The 17,538-nt window shown below is 31.9% G+C and overlaps 1 protein-coding gene across 22 annotated transcripts in view; it reads right to left on the bottom strand.

Moving 5' to 3' along the window:
* Window positions 1–17,538, bottom strand: part of LOC127289609 (CUGBP Elav-like family member 4) — a 596,519-nt gene that overhangs the window by 188,097 nt on the left and 390,884 nt on the right. The window contains exon 1 of one of the 22 annotated variants that reach the window (XM_051317644.1): window positions 9,306–9,323. The exons of the other annotated variants lie outside the window; for them this stretch is intronic. The gene's annotated coding sequence lies outside the window, so the exon portion shown is untranslated. Of the gene's footprint in view, window positions 1–9,305; window positions 9,324–17,538 lie in introns of those variants that run through there. 22 annotated transcript variants of the gene reach the window in all.

Below are 17,538 nucleotides of genomic sequence, written 5' to 3'. Positions count from 1 at the left end.
TAAGATTCCGAGTCTGCCATTGAGGTTGGCATTTCGTATATCTTGGGATACTGTGATCCGGACCTTCTGATTTATCTTCCAATATTTGAGTGCGGAGCTTTTCAATCAAGGCTTGAGTTTGCACAACAGCCCGCGGCTTTCACTCGATTCAATGGCGATGCCAATGCAGTACAGACGGAAGCAGAAACAAACAATTCCCTAACTACCTGCCAACTCTTGTTTCAGACTTCCTTCCTCTTATGATTTCTATTGTAAACCCCTTCGATATCAAACTCATTCTCTGATTCGCAACCAATTTCCACTATATCTACATTTCCAATATTTTTTTTTTTTATTTTATAAGGGGTTTCAAAAAAAAAAAAAAAACGCCCCGATTTTTTTTATATTTCGAAAAAATGTCATTTCAATGACGGAAAAAAACAGAGAGAGAGAGAGAGAGAGAGAGAGAGAGAGAGTGACATGTACAATATCACGTCCTTGTAACATTAATGCGAAACTGCGAATAAGGGAGAAGAGAATATGATGGGGTGAGAGTTGTGCTGTAAATGCGAAGGTGGAGGAAGAATAAGGTGAATAAGGGAAATGGTGATACTCGGTAGAGACGCTGGAGAATAGGAACGTCAAAATATGTGGCATGGTATGACAAGGCGACAAAAAACAAGGGGGAAATATGATAGTCATGTAGCCAGATATTTTACGAAGGCATATATAAGAGTGAACGAGAGATAAAAAAAAAAAAAAGCAAGTTTTGTCACTCCAGAAAAGGTGAAATCAGACACGATGTTCCCAGTTTTCATATTTACACATCGTAAACACAAAATCCATTCAAATATTCTCAAAAAAAAAAAAAAAAAAAAAAATTTACTTTTCCCAAGTTAAAATAATATTCATTTTATAACAAAGAGAATTCATTTTAAAATACAATTTTAAGAAACACTTATTCTCAAAAGAAATGAAAAACGAAAAATATAAAAATTTTAATTAGACAATATTTTATACTTTTCTCTTCTTTCCGACATTCACATGCGATGTGCGCTTTTAATAAAATTGAGTATTTTTTAAAAATGAGAAATCCGCTTTTATATGACATCTTTCTTCTAAATTGTAATAAATTTACATAATGTCGTGAATAATTTTGAGAAATATTGAATGGAATTTTGAAAGAATGCGAGTTTAAAAAATAGGGAATGCTATTTGCGGATTTTTCACACGAACATGAGGGATGTATATATATATATATATATATGTATGTATATACATCCTCCCCGACAGAGACGACCATCAACGTCAACTCCCATCCTCGCGAGTCTGGAATTTTATTTCCCCTGTCGTAAATTATTTTGTAGTAATATTGGCGCGAGCGTCAAGCGTTGACGACGAGTGCGCATTATTATCAATCACATCGCTTGTAACTTCAGCCTCGTCTCTGTATGGTCGACGTTACACTCATGCTTCCCATCGTAGGTCCGCATCGTCGGCCCGTGAATAAGTAATCAGAATTGGATGAAAAATGTCATCCCGTGGGAATTTACACGCATCGCGACCTGAAAATGGGCGTAAATTGTCTTTTTTTTTAAAGCCAACACAAAATAACATAATTTCCATAGGATTGTCGAAAGATTAATGTTTACGATAATTAATTCATTTTGCAATCTATCGTTTTTTTTTTTTTATTGTTACAAATATAATATATTTATTTGATAATTTTTTTCAAAATTTAAATTAACATTTAATTTGATGCTTTTGTAAGGCAGACAAAAAAGAGAAATAATTTATCATTTTGATTTTCTCTTTTCGAATTCCACTTTTCACAGATGCTTCTATGTTTTAAACTTCTGTTTTGTAACAATGGAATATTACTTTTTAGTTTTCTGTATTTTTTTTTTTTTTTTATTTCATATTCCAAAGATTTACTTTTACATTGTTCACGTTTAAAAGTTGAAATGCAAGAAAAAAAAAAGAATTGAAAGACGAACTAAATAATATTCTTTTGGAAATTTTATAGTATTTCTATTTAAATAATTTTATTTGAAAATTAACAAAGTCACAATTCAATGGCAATTTTAATTTATTCTAATCGGGTCAAATAATAGTTTTGAAAAATTCAAACCATTCAACCAAGAGACAATAAAACGTGTTTAAAAATTGAAAAATAAAAAGTGATAAATGCTGTTTTGAACGAAGTGTGGAGAAAAATGAAAAATGATCATTGTTGCATGAAAACGTGAAAGCGGAAATTTCCAAATGACAAATGAAAGTGAAAAATGAAAAACGAAAAGTAATCAACAAAAAAAAAAAAAAAATGGGAGAAAAATACAAAAGTGAAAATGAAAAAAGATCAATATAAGAATAAATAAAAGGTCATATATATAAAAAGAAAGTAATGCGAAAAAAATTCATAAAAATTGTAAAACAAAATCTGAAATATACTTTTTTTTGAAGTTTTCCTACTGTGTATTATTATCCCAGGACAATATCAGTTATGACTCAGAGGTCTCAGTAAGTGTACTTGAAGGCTTTTGTTATACAAAAACTAAATCCGTCCTCTTCCATTTCTCCATCAAGTCACGTTTTCGAGATATTTTAACCTAAATGTACACCAAGCATGACATATTTTGACCCCTTTTAGGTTAAAACAACTTTCAAACCATAAATATTGAAAGCAAATTTTTGCCAAGAGATAAAAATGAAAAAAAAACCCATGAAAGATATATTTTTATTCATTCACACGAAATGAAATATAATTTATCTTTTATAAAATTTCATTCAAAAAATTGTTTACTCATAAAAAAGTAACATTAAAACCGTTAAATTGACTTTTTTCAAAATAAAGATTTTTTTTTTGAGACTTTTTTTTAATAAATATTATAATCGACCATATCCTGAAGTAAGATCTTATTTAAGATCCAGAAGAAATATTTGCGGGATATATATTTTTCTTTAGAGAGAAATAAAAGAGAAAAAGAAAAAAAAAAGAAGAAGGACAGAAATTAAGAAGCGAGCGGCTCGTTGGCGTTCGCGTTTGCTCAAGGGACGAGTCGTCGTCTTATAGTTATGGCGAACATAGAACAGACACATGGCCAACAGTAGATCCCTGCTAAAAAGTACAAAGGTTGACACAGAAACACTCTTAACCGAGGGGTTCAGAGAGTCTGAGATAAAGGAGAGAGGTGAAAAGGGGGGTGGGGTGGTGGTGGTAGGGAGGGCTCTTTTAATAACGGTCTGGTACAACGCTGCGAGGCCTTGCAAAGCTAGTGCTTTCTTAAGGCGGCTGGTAAAGTGCCCTCGGTGCTGCTGCGCTGCCGGCAATATCTTCCGATTACGGCTAAGTAAAGCTTCCCCCAAACCCTTAACTTTCCACCTAACCGAGGTACCATCCCTCTCCAACTTCAGGTCTCTACTAAATCCGATAAGACGCGCGTTCCGTTCCCCGAGTCAAAATTGCAATCGAGCGCCAATCGTAAACCAGTATATAAGAACATTACTCAGGAACCAACAGCTGCTGCAGTTCTTCCTTTCGATCGACTTTCATACACTTTTCTAAAATGTCGAAATATTTTTACATCATTGATAAAAAAAATGTTTTCTATTCTAAAGACAAATTTAAGAAGAAAATATCACCTATAAAGCTTAAAGCTAAACAAAGAGACAGATAGTTTATCCTTCTTGTACTCATTGTTCGGTATTTCGCAACTGCGCCTGCGCTACTGTAACTTTCTCATTGGTCGAAAAAGGCGCTAGATAAAGAGACATATAGTTTGTCCTTCTTGTACTCATGATTCGGTATTTCGCAACTGCGGCTGCGCTACTGTAACTATCTCATTGGTCGAAAAAGGCGCTAGATAAAGAGACATATAGTTTGTCCTTCTTCTACTCATGGTTCGCTATTTTGCAACTGCGCCTGCGCTACTGTAACTTTCTCATTGGTCGAAAAAGGCGCTGTTATTTAAAATGCTTTTAAGTTTTGAAAAACAAAAGAATTTATCTAGGTGTATGATGGCTCCAAAGAATTCGAATTAAATTGCAGTGAATTTTTTTTTTAGAATCTAACCTTCGAATAGATTGTTTTTGCAGTTAATAGAAACAACGTATACAATAATAGTTATCTGAAAAATTGATTTCCCAATTATGAAGAGAAATAAAAATGTGTGGTAATTGTGAAATTAGAGTACTTTCCCCCCTCATTGGAGGTTGAACAATATAACATGTATTCACTTGCAGGCACTTCGTCACTTTGATCGTGCATAATGTACGGCTCAGTAACGGAACTGTAACTAATTATGCAGCATTAGGTACTTGATTTCCCCGCGGGCGAAAAATAGAGGATATATATTAGAAAGCTCCGACGAGAGTAATAAGCTCCATTAAGATCCGCCACTTCGTTCTAACTCTCCTCTCTCTGTCTCTTACTCTCTCAGACACTTTCTCTTTGATTCTCTCTCTCTCTCTCTCTCTCTCTCTCTCTCTCTCTCTCTCTCTCTCTCTCTCTCTCTCTCTCTCTCTCTCTCTCTCTCTCTCTCTCTCTCTTCAAGTTCCCTCTCTAGCAAGGAGCAAATCCACCACCACAAGCTTCCTCTTTATCTTGCCAACTAAGATGGGGGGGGGAGGGAGGAGGCTTCGGTCCGCATCGCGGATTGCTTATTAATGGACGCACTTTAACCAATTAGAATAAATTACCTCCATCCATTCTTTACGCTCCATACAGGCCAGCCACGAGAGCTATTTCGATTCTTGGAAATTCTATACTCCGTTAGCTCCAGTAATAGTTTTCGAGACTTGGATTATATTAAAAGGTGATTGAGAAGCCCTCGAATCCCAGGTTGTCTATGTCTAGAGAATAACAAAGCGCTTTGGTCCCTTGTAATTTATCAACAAGACGGTTGTAATTATTTTTGAATGTCTATATAATTTCAAATAGAAAATACTTTTTGGCATCACAAGAACTGAACGTTTTTACAATTCCATAAATCTTTCAGATCAAATTTGATTAGAATAGCAATTAATGAAATTCCAATTTGAAATTGAAAGAATCAAGCGAGGATTAGGGAATAAGAAAGTGATAATGGAAACTGACAAAACTCGAAAGATAATGGGAACGAATACTGATAATCGAGTGATGTGTCAAGTGGGATGGAGAGTGATATTGACAATTTAGGTGATCATCTACTCGGGTGAGCATCAGTGTCGATGGTAGGAGGCATCTTATCCATGGAGAATGGCGCAGGGGGAAATAGTTCACCGTGTGGTCGGAGGAGGATATATATATATATATAGAGAGAGAGAGGTGGGAAACGGCGTTTCCCAAGGGATCCTCTCAATTGCCTCGTCCTGCAATTATACGTTTGAGCGGAGCCACTATCTTCATTAATGCGTTGGACTCTGAACTCTCGAACCGAGCGCAAGGGCAAACCAACGTCGAACCTGTGCCACGAAATATTGTTAGTTACAACATGACCCGGAACCAAACGTGTGCTTAGAGTATATCGCTTTGATCCTTCGCTATCTCCATAACCGCATGTTTACCACCAAGATTCTATATATGTCTATCAAAAACAGTTTATCAGATTTACCGCCACGTTATTCCATTAGCCCCAAAATTAATAACCAATTTTACTTACAAATAATTTCATATCTTTCCAAAAAGTAGAAAAAATTTCTAACAGCCTTTTCTTTAATAAAAAATAAATTCTTTCTCTATGCAGGAATGGAAAATTAATACAAAACATTACAGAATGACACCTTATTTATCTAATAATACGAAATAATAAGTATAATACCCCAATGGGAAAAATACCATTGGCGTATTAATGGCCCAATAATGGGAGTCAGGGATGCCAATATAATTTCATAAACCCAATAATGGACCATTATTGGTGAAGTCATGGGCTGTCCACGCCGATGCCAATGATTGGCAACCAATAATTATCCAATATTAAAAATTTTAATAATAATTTAAAAAAAAAAATTTATTTTTATTATTTTTTAATAGTTATTATTATTATTTTTAATAATTAAATTAGAATAAAAAAATGGTCATCAAAGTATTAGTGAAACCATTTCTTCCAAAAAAGAGATGGTCTCAAATCCAATAAATAGGAGAGACATCGGGTAGAAAAAAATTTCGTCGAGAAAAAAATTTTCAATCACTGCTTATATACCAATCTAATGGCATCTCAACTGCGAGAAACAGTTATGATGTTCGCCCTCCCAGTGGCGTTGAGCGAACTAAAGTCCAGAGCTGAGCCATCAGCGCAGCGCGGGAACATTTGAAAAATTTGATGTTATTAGATATTTTATTTTATTTTAAATATGACAAATAATTAACTTAATAAATAATTAATGTCAAATAATTATTAATAACATAATGTCATACGTGATAATTAGTTAATTATAAAATAAAATATCTAATAAAATCAAATTTTTCAAATGTTCCCGCACTGCGCTGATGGCTCAGCTCTGGACTTTAGTTCGCTCAACGCCACAGGGAGGGCGAACATCATAAATGTTTCTCGCAGTTGAGATGCCATTAGATTGGTATATAAGCAGTGATCGAAAATATTTTTTCTTGACGAAATTTTTTTGGTTGACAATAATTGGCATCGGCGTGCACAGCCCATGACTTTACCAATAATAGTCCATTATTGGGTGCCAATGGTTTTTTCATTGGGCCAATTAATACGCCAATGGTTACTCGTGGCAGTTTCCCATTGGGACAAAAAGGAAAAGTAGCAATTTTCACTTTAACCGAAATAAAAAAACTCTCAGCTGATATATCCTTTTACAAAACAAAGTATTTCAAATGTGTGTGTGTAATTATTATAATAACAAATTACAACGAATAGTTAAGAAAGTCTATAGACTGTGTGTCAAATGTTTTTTTTTATATATACATATTAAGAACTATTTTTGGAAATTACTTTCACAACAATATATTCAGAGCTTAAACTATTTTTTCTAATGTATAAATATAAATTCCATATGTACTTTCTTGTTCTGTTAGTGGATTTATTTTTACGGTCATGGACATGAAGTTAACTATTGAAGACGAATTATTAAATAGCTCAAAGGTTACAACTGACTTTTTTATTAGTAAAGAATTGTTAACATTATTGTGAACGTATAGTATTGATGTGACTTGGTATTGTAGCGCGTAGTTCGCTGAACGCTCATAACGATCATTTTCGTTAATTATTTATTGCCTCCTACAAGAGGTTGGATACGCGACAGAAATAGTTTTTCTATTGATCGGAAACATTGCGGCCGAAGAACTCGTAGTCACTTACACGTGTAAACGATAATATCTTCAATGATAATAAATCTACTCAATTGAATTGGAAAAAAAAAATTTTTAAACCTCTATTTATTTTACTTCGTAAAATTTGAAATTTTAATTATTTTCAATACAAATTTTTTTTTTGTTTTTGTAAAAAAATAGTTTCAGGAAATATTTTATCTGCAGCATGTATGATTTTTTCGAGTAGTATTTTTTTTTAATATTGTTATAAAACTTTTAGCCATTATAAATAAATTTCAAAGAAACCTTTACTTTGCCTCTGCAAATATGAACAAAATAATATGTAATAGGATAAAAGCATTATTTAACGGTTTTGTCCTCCTCTCCGGCGATAGGATTATATCAGCTTTTACGGCGATTCTCTCTTCGCATTGGAGCTCTAATCTTCAGTTAGTTATCTCAAGGTCGTAATGCACGACTAAATACTAATTTACTGTTTCACACTAAATAATAAATGATTTTTTTCTATTTTCTTCTCATTAAATATTAATTCTTAAAAAAATTATTCTATAATGAAATCCTAATTTCATATTTTTTAGTTATTTTTTTCTCCAAAAAGAAATAACATCTTTTCGTTATATTTATATATATATTACTAATATATTAATTAAAATCTTTTATAATTGACAATGAAATGTGAACCATGATTTTGAAATAATACGAGGGATAAATTCCAGAAGAAATTTCTGTCGATTTTAATCAAATTGTCAACGGCTTGATGTTGAATTTGAACGATTACACTCTACGCCAATAATTGCATGTAATTGTGCAAATTAAATTAAATTCTCGATGGAAATGTCCGCCTAAATAATATACGAAACAGGTATTTCAAATGCTGATTCAAACGAATACATTCCATAATCATTAGAAGTAAATGTTTATCGGAATGAGAGAAAGAGGGCTCTTGAACAATTTTTATTTTATTTTTTTTTTTAATTTCCCATTTGGAGAGTTCTATCAAAACCTGAATTTTATTTTAAAAGTAAACAAGTAGATTTTCGTTTTCCTAGGCTACATATATAGTTTATTGTGTTTACCGACAATTTTCCCATGGACGTATAAAAAACTGTGTTTCATTTTTTGTATTTTCTGATTTTTTTTCCTTTCATTTTTTTTTTTTTGTTTTTTTTTTTTTTTTTTTTTTTTTATATAGAAGAGCTTTCAAACGTGTGTTTCCATCGATCGATCCTGTGTCAACGGTAGTATCGTGGCGTTGAAACGTTAAACGATGTTTGTGCTTTTAATCGGACTAACGCTCGCTTGTGTTATCTCAACATATTTCGCGTTACAGTAAAAAAAAAAGAAAAAATTGACATACTTTAAACCGTGAAATACCTTTTTAATTTATGTACAACAAAATGTATGTTTTCAACAAAAAAAAAAAAAAATTGATAATTAAAATATGAAATTATGTGTTAATTTATGAAAAGGAATCTCTTATTTTGTAATGTTTACAATTTTACATATTATTTTCAAATTATATGATTTTTTTGTTGTAAAAGTAATTTTAATTTTTGTTAACATTTGCACGCTTTTAAAGTTTTATAAATATTAAGTAGATTGAGATTCTCTGAAACACTAAATGAGATTGAAAAACTTTTCATCGTGTCTTCAATTGCTTTTAAATATTCAAAAGTTTCAAAAGTCCCAGTTATATACTTAATTTTTTTACGCATACTTTGACACACCCCCTAAGGGATAATTCTTTCTCACCTTTGAAAAATTGATTTAAAAATTTCACCAAAATTGAAAAAGAGCCATTTATTAAGTTTTCAGATTGTTAGGTACAATTTGAGAAGATTATAAAGGCGTTATATGAAAAAAAAAAAAAAAAAATTCATTTACACAGTCTAACTATAAAATATCAAATATTCATACTAAAATTATCAAATTGATTCAAATTTTTATATCAATTTTAAATTAACTGTGCATTCTAAAAGCGAAAATTAAATTTATTTTTAACATTTTATATTGTTCTTGAAAATTATTCAACTTGCATTTATAGACTTACCAATCGGAAGATTAAAAGCCATTTGTACGAAAAGCACACAGGAGGAGAAAGCGATTCCCTTAAGAACGATTACTTAAACTTACCTAGAACAAAGAATATAAGATCTTATTAGCGAGAGGGTAATGGTGCATTCGTTTCAATATACATTCAACGTTAAATATCCTCGTAAAGGAAGATGGGGTCATGAGGTGATTGTGTGTCGGAAGGGGGTTTTTTTTTTTTTTTACCTTAGACGCTCCAGAGCATTATATATCCGGTCTAAAAATATCGCATTACGCTCTTAATTTTTCTTTAGAATCAATAATTTTATGTCTCAATTGTTTTAAAATTCACATCACATTTTTTTACGTTTTAATTATTCAAGATTTTTATTTTAATTTAAAAAAAAATTTGTTTTTTTGAAGGTAATATACTAATATGTATTGTTTTATCATAAAAACATAATAGAGACATATTGATTAATTTCATTTTAATTATTAAAGGATTTTTTCGTTTTCCAGGAGAACATTCTTTCCAAAAAAAAATTTTTGAAAATTGATTTTTCTTATTCTTTTGTAGATAAAGATCAATTTTTACATTTTTTTTGAAGGTAATATATATTGTTTTACCATAAAAAAAGTAAAAGGGACATACTGTTTAATTTCATTTAAATTTATAAGCAATTTTTTTGTTTTCCAGGAAAATATTTTTTTAATAAAAATGATTTCTGATCTTATTTTTAAAGTAAGTATGATTTCAAAAAAAGTGTTTTTAACTTAAGAAAAATAATAGTAATACTATTGGAGCATTATATTTATTACGTCATCATTATTGGTGAATTGGTGACAGAAAAACAGTATCAATTCTTCATGAAATTTCTAATGGTAGGGTGATAATAGTTATCATTAGGGGCATCTTTCGTGCCCTTCAAATTGCCACGCATTGTCCTTTGGTTCTGGTTTTGGTTCTTATCATCGAAACCTTTTGGGAGAAGAAATATAGTCTTGAATTATTCAGCGAGTAGTCACGGTCTAAATATATACGTTATAACCAAGTGAGGAAGAAGGAGAGAGAGAGAGAGAGAGAGAGAGAGAGAGAGAGGTGACCCTTATGCCAAGTATATATATATGGTCACTCGACTCGGTTTACGCAAGAGACGCGAGTCTGAATAGCGTATAATTAAGTCACAACGTCGATGTCCGCCCCCAAGGGACGAACAAGAACAAACAGGCTAAATGAACGTTGTGCTTCTCGTTACCTTCCACTCTTTGGAGACACTACATATATATACATACTGTCAAAAGAGGGAACGGAAATTGTGCTCGTTTTCAAAAAACAAATATCAACATTTTTCTATCTCTCTGTTATTTTTCTTTAAACTTGAATTCTATTTTTTTGGTGCATAGAAAAAAAAAACAATTTTATTTTCAGCTTTCTTAATATTTAAAAAAAATTTCACGTTTAAAAAATGCCACCTTTTTAATAAATTAAAAATTTATTATTTGTTGTTACATTTTCTTTTTTTTTTTGAATCTATACAGCGATTTGACTCAATAAGTCACTTTCTTGATTGCTACTCTTCACAGAGATTTTCTAGTCTAGACATTCGTGACTACTAGGTTTCGTTCGTTGATTTTCAAAGGTGAATATACCACAACCCTCACAGCATATAAGCAATTACCCTTTACAGCAAAGAGAGTTGTTTACCAAAGATTCTCCATATATAAAATAAACCGTCAATTTTGATAATTTTATCTCAATAGGACAATAGAAAAATTCAATTGGTGAAAAGATTACGATTTTTTTTTTTTTTGTTTCCTTAAGGAGACAAAAAATTAAAAAATAATTTTTTTCATTGTGAAAATTTCTAGTAACAGAAGGATTAAATCAATTCGGAAAACGTTATTTATTTTTTTTTTTTAACTAACCATGTTAGTCTAATTTGAAAATTACTGATAAAATTGTTTGGAATTGAATTAGCATTTCATTGAAAATCGATAAGAATCGACTTTCATCAAGAACCAATTCATTCTCCGATTTTTCTCTCCCTCAATTCGACGACAAATTAATGAATCCGCATAGTGTCTTTGCCTTTAGGGTACTCACGGACAATTTAGCGCAGCCTTTATGTCTTTTCGCTTTGCCCTTTCTTTCTCGATACAAACTTTTAAATAAGGCGCTTCTGGCGAATTGACTTGCTTCCCTCGACAACGCCTCTTTAAAAGTCTCTCATTCTTTCTCTTTCTCTCTTTTTCTCTGTTACTCAGTTTCTAAATTTTCTCTCAAGCCACTTCATTCTTTTTCTTTTCCTTTTTATTCCATCGCTTTATCATCCCTTTTCTTTATCAAGAACAGCGTATTACAAGTTCTGAGCTTCTCATTGCGTATCGACTGCATGTCATCAACCTCGTTATTGTGGTATCAATTTCCGCCGGCAATTCCAATTACTCGGCTTCCGCCTTCCTATCGCAAGCGTAAAATTGAATACAACGATTGCGGCTCCTGGTGATTGAAAGTATCGTCTTCCACAACGGAAGAAAGTTGTCGCCACTTCAAGTCCTTCTTGATATAGATCTTTCTGCGCAAGCTTTTTCTTCTTCTTGTTCTTTATACATTTTTTTTTGTGGAAATTTTTCCTTTTATTTAATCAATATAATTTATGATATTAACAAATTTAAAAAAAAAAAAACCATAACGTTTCACATAAAAAATTCTATTTTTGTTATATTAACAACATTGAATCTATTTCAAATCTTTCATGAACCTACATTTTATTTAATTTGACCTTATAATAAACCTACATTGAGCCTACTTTGAGCCTACATTAGACTTACTTTGAAACTATATTAAGCCGACGTTTTACATACTTTGAACCAACATTAGGCCTACTTTGAACCTACACTGGAGTTACTGGAAACTATATTAATCTTACATTTGACCTTCTTTGAACCAACATTAGGCCTACTTTGAAACTATTATTAGCCTACTTAGAGCCTACTTTGAACCAACATTAGGCCTACTTTGAACCTATTATTAGCCTACTTAGAACCTACTTTGAACCAACATTAGGCCTACTTTGAACCTATTATTAGCCTACTTAGAACCTACTTTGAACCAACATTAGGCCTACTTTGAACCTACATTGAACCAACATTAGGCCTACTTTAAACCTACACTGGACTTACTGGAAACTATATTAAGCTTACATTTGACCTTCTTTAAACCAACATTAGGCCTACTTTGAACCTATTATGAGCCTACTTAGAGCATACTTTGAACCAACATTAGGCATACTTTGAACCTACTTTGATCCAACATTAGGCCTACTTTGAACCTATATTAAACCAACATTAGGCCTACTTTAAACCTACACTGGACTTACTGGAAACTATATTAAGCTTACCTTTGACCTTCGTTGAACCAACATTAGGCCTACTTTGAACCTATTTTGAGCCTACTTAGAGCCTACTTTGAACTAACATTAGGCCTACTTTAAACCTACTTTGAGCCAACTTAAAGCCTACTTTGAGCCAACTTAAAGCCTACTTTGATCCAACATTAGGCCTACTTTGAACCTATATTAAACCAACATTTGGCCTACTTTGAACCTACAATGAACCAACATTAGGCCTACTTTCAACCTACATTGATCCAACATGAGACGTACTTTGAACCTACTTTGAGCCTACTTAGAGCCTACTTTGAACTAACATTAGGCCTACTTTGAACCTATTATTAGCCTACTTAGAGCCTACTTTGATCCAACATTAGGCCTACTTTGAACCTACATTGAACCAACATTAGGCCTACTTTAAACCTACACTGGACTTACTGGAAACTATATTAAGCTTACCTTTGACCTTCGTTGAACCAACATTAGGCCTACTTTGAACCTATTTTGAGCCTACTTAGAGCCTACTTTGAACTAACATTAGGCCTACTTTAAACCTACTTTGAGCCAACTTAAAGCCTACTTTGAACCTATATTAAACCAACATTAGGCCTACTTTAAACCTACACTGGACTTACTGGAAACTATATTAAGCTTACCTTTGACCTTCGTTGAACCAACATTAGGCCTACTTTGAACCTATTTTGAGCCTACTTAGAGCCTACTTTGAACTAACATTAGGCCTACTTTAAACCTACTTTGAGCCAACTTAAAGCCTACTTTGATCCAACATTAGGCCTACTTTGAACCTATATTAAACCAACATTTGGCCTACTTTGAACCTACAATGAACCAACATTAGGCCTACTTTCAACCTACATTGATCCAACATTAGACGTACTTTGAACCTACTTTGAGCCTACTTAGAGCCTACTTTGATCCAACATTAGGCCTACTTTGAACCTACATTAAACCAACATTAGGCCTACTTTTAACTTTCATTGATCCCACTTTGAACACTAGACTTAAGTGGAAACTATATTAAGCCTACTTTGAACCTACATTGAATCAACATTAGGCTTACTTTGAACCTACTTTGAGCCTACATTGTATCAAGTTTAAAACAATATTAAACCTACAGTTGGGTTTCTTTGAACCAATATTAAGCGAAAATGGAATCGATTTTTACCATACACTAACCATACTTTGACCTACAAGCAATGAGCAACGGATGGACGGACTAATTAAACAATGAGATTTCCATTTGAATTTTTAAATTTAATTTTTCAAATATTAAGAATCATTGGAAAATGGAAAACTACTAAACAATTATAAAATATGACAGAGAATATGATGAGGGAAAGACGATTTTCAATTGGTGAATTATTATTCGCGAGAGAAGTGCTTTAGATAGCAGTGCAACAATCAGTTGTCATCAGTGTTAAATACAATTCCGTCTGGCTTTTACACGCGAGTGGTTTTGACCCCCCCCCCCCCTGTGTACATATATGTATAAGTATGTATATATATATATATATATATATGTGTGTGTGTGTGTACCTCGAGAGTTTCTACGCATTCTCCAGTGAAAACTCCTTTTCGAGCTCGCATTTCCCTACACTGTGAGCTCGAGTTAAATACCTACAATTAGGAGGATTGCAGTTGTGGAATGTTGGAAGGAACAGTAATCGTCGTTCGTGCGGCGTAGCGGTTTTGGCGGATAAAAATGAGTACCCTGCTTTTCAACCCCCTTCGCATACGAAAACCGAACTACACTTCGCGGTAATTATGTGAAAATGCTGATTATTATTATTATTATTATTATAATATATAAATTCCAAACAACGAATTTTGTATTAATATCTCTTTAATTCAGATATTTCTAACTTTTGTAGAAATTTTTTTTTTTAATTGGAAATAATTTTTAACTATTATAATAGGCTGATTATTTTTTGAATTGTAAATTGTAAATTGTGCGTAATAAAATTTGAAAAATGAGGACAAATATGAGGTAGAATTTTTTTTTTTTTTAAATTTCAGCTCAACTTTTGTCGAAGTAAGAAGATTTCTAGATGAAGTAAAAATCAGGACGCTCTTTCAGGATGTTCTTTATCATTTATATTTATTTATATACGAGTATTGGAATTTCACGCTAGAGGTGGAAATTTATAACTTTAGAAATGCTATTATTTTGAAAGAGAGAGAAAAAGAAACGAGTGACACAATGCAAAGGTAAAAAGAAAATAATCAAAAGACCCCGGAAATAAGTTCCTTATACACTCAACTCTCTTGTGAAGAGAGTTTTGGTTTCTTTTTTCTTTAGCTCTTTGCGTCTATTGCAAGCATCTTCCTTTCTTTTCTTTTTTTGCTTCCTTCTAAAAGCTCTCGTCAATTAGCTAATTCTTTTGGCGACTATAGTCTTCCTGTGGAATTACAACATTCTTTTATTCGCTTTAACCTTTTCAAGCTAGACAATACCGGTAGCTTCAAACCATCGTCACAGAGCGAAGTATAGATACGCGGACAGAAGCGGCACACGCATACTCATGATGTTCATGGACAGGATCCCGCGCGCGCGAGCAAGCACAATGCCTTTGAGCGTCCTTTGACGTAAAACTCGCTCTGAAAACCGAAACGTCAGGCACGTGCTTTGCAAGGAATATATCTAGTGCGTCAAAGAAACGGCGTATTTCGATGTAATAGAATAAAACAGGCCGAGTTGAAAGAAACTCAACAAAATTAGGCGCTTCAGGCTGATTATTCAAAAACAGCGGTTTCACTATAATATCCACTTCAGTGAATTTTTACATCGGTTACTTCAATTTTTTTTTTTTCAACTCGACAAGAATTTTTATTAATATTTTTGTTTTAAAACAAATTTTTATTTTTGCGACAAGATAGTATTATACTAAGAAATTTGTTACTAGAACAATATAGATTTATTGTAGGCTAAAGAAAATTTTTTTTAGTTCCAAATTTAGAAAATATTTTTGGACTTTGAAAAATCTCACCTCCGTCTGAGATCGAACTTCTTTTTCTAAATTGAGTGTTGAGACTGTACTACCATCTAAGTAAAATTTTTTTTATAGTCAAAATTGCCTAATCAAACGATTTTGTTGCATTGAATTTTTTTTTTCAGTGAAGGTTTATCTGGTTAATTTCTAGTTATTTAAAAAGAAAAACAAATAAATTATTATTTATTGTAGTTGAAAAAAGAAGAAATTATTGCAATTTTTTGTATGGAGAAATGATTTTTATAAACATCTAGCAAAACTTTTGATTTAGTGAATCAGTAGTAAAATCAATAAACGATCAGACATGTTGTAATGCGTCAAACGATTACATACACTGAAAAAAAAATTCTGGTTAGGCTATATTTAACATTACTTTCTAGTTATGTTAACCAGAATTCTAGTTGAATTAACTAGAATTCTTGTTAAAATAACCAGAATTCTGGTTAACCTAACCAGAATCAAAATGTTAAATATACCCTAACCAGAATTCTAGTTATTCTAACTAGAATTCTGGTTATTCTAACTAGAATTTTTTTTCAGTGTAGTAAGGGAAAAAAATTATTTGCTCATTTAAATAGATCTTTTATAGTAAATTTAACCTCGATAAAAATGAATTTGTCAGCATTTATTATAAGAAAACAATAAAAAAAATTTTTAGTAAAAATCGAAAAACTACCCCTTAAAGAAAAATAAGTATTTTTCCTTTTATTAACGATTATTGCTATCATTATATATATTCTAAGTTCTATTCTTCAGGGCATATTATATTATAAGAGAGAGAGAGAGAGAGAGAGAGAGAGAGAGAGAGAGAGAGAGAGAGAGAGAGAGAGAGAGAGATACAGGTATTTTGAGTTACTGGGAAAATAATGAGCAAGGCATTTCACCTTATTCGATATAGCGCATGCATTCGAGCAGGCTCAAATACCTTTTACCAGAAGAGCCATAAGGATGAGGACCCATAGCGATGAGTGCAGAATCTGAGAAGCATTATATAGAAAGGCAATGGTGCTCTTCGAGCTAAGAGCTCACAGATAAGTAGAAGTAGTAGCAGTGCTATGTGCAACTTTGTATGGCTGTTTATACACTATCTATACAAAATTTCAAAAATTATTTTTCCGTTTTAACATTATTGACATAATTAAAATAAATTCCCCTAAAATTTTGATTTACCAACGAGCCAAAATTGACAATGAAAAAAAAAAATTTTCTCAAATACACTGTATTTATACTTATTAAATTTTAAAATAATTATAATTAAAATTTGATTAAATAAACGTCTTTTTCGTTTAATTATAATTTTAATATCAAATAAAAAAATTTCCATGTTTAAAATATTAACATCCATATTGTAAATACTTCAGCATAAAGGTGGTTATTGTTATGGAGCGTAAATCCCATTGTATATATACCATTATCGTATAGAATCTGTAACACTTTGATTTATATCACGTTTGGTAGAAAATACAATGCGAGACTCTCTCTCTCTCTCTCTCTCTCTCTCTCTCTCTCTCGGGTGTTGAGTTACTTAGTGTAATTTCAAGTTCACTCTTGGCGCTTATTCTTTGTTGGCATTGACGATTCTATAAATTCGCGAACTACAAATAAATAAATCACAAATTTTCTGATTTATGTTCTACATTTTGCCATATAGATATATATATATATATATATCTAGTGAATATATCGTAACATTTTACTCGAAAACAATATTTACGCAAGTATTATTTAACATGTCACACGCTAAACCATCATTAACACGAATCGTAATTTTTATTTAGAATTATTTAGAAATTATAACGTTTTAAATAATGATTCTATCTAATTAATTTTTTCGCTTATTTCTGTTTTA

Source organism: Leptopilina boulardi, unplaced genomic scaffold (assembly GCF_019393585.1).
Source record: "Leptopilina boulardi isolate dan_hultmark-lab unplaced genomic scaffold, ZJU_Lbou_2.1 LbouV2_48, whole genome shotgun sequence".
Taxonomy (NCBI): Eukaryota; Metazoa; Arthropoda; class Insecta; order Hymenoptera; family Figitidae; genus Leptopilina; species Leptopilina boulardi.
The sequence above is the reverse complement of the archived record's forward strand: the minus strand, read 5'-3'. Positions and strand labels throughout refer to the sequence as shown.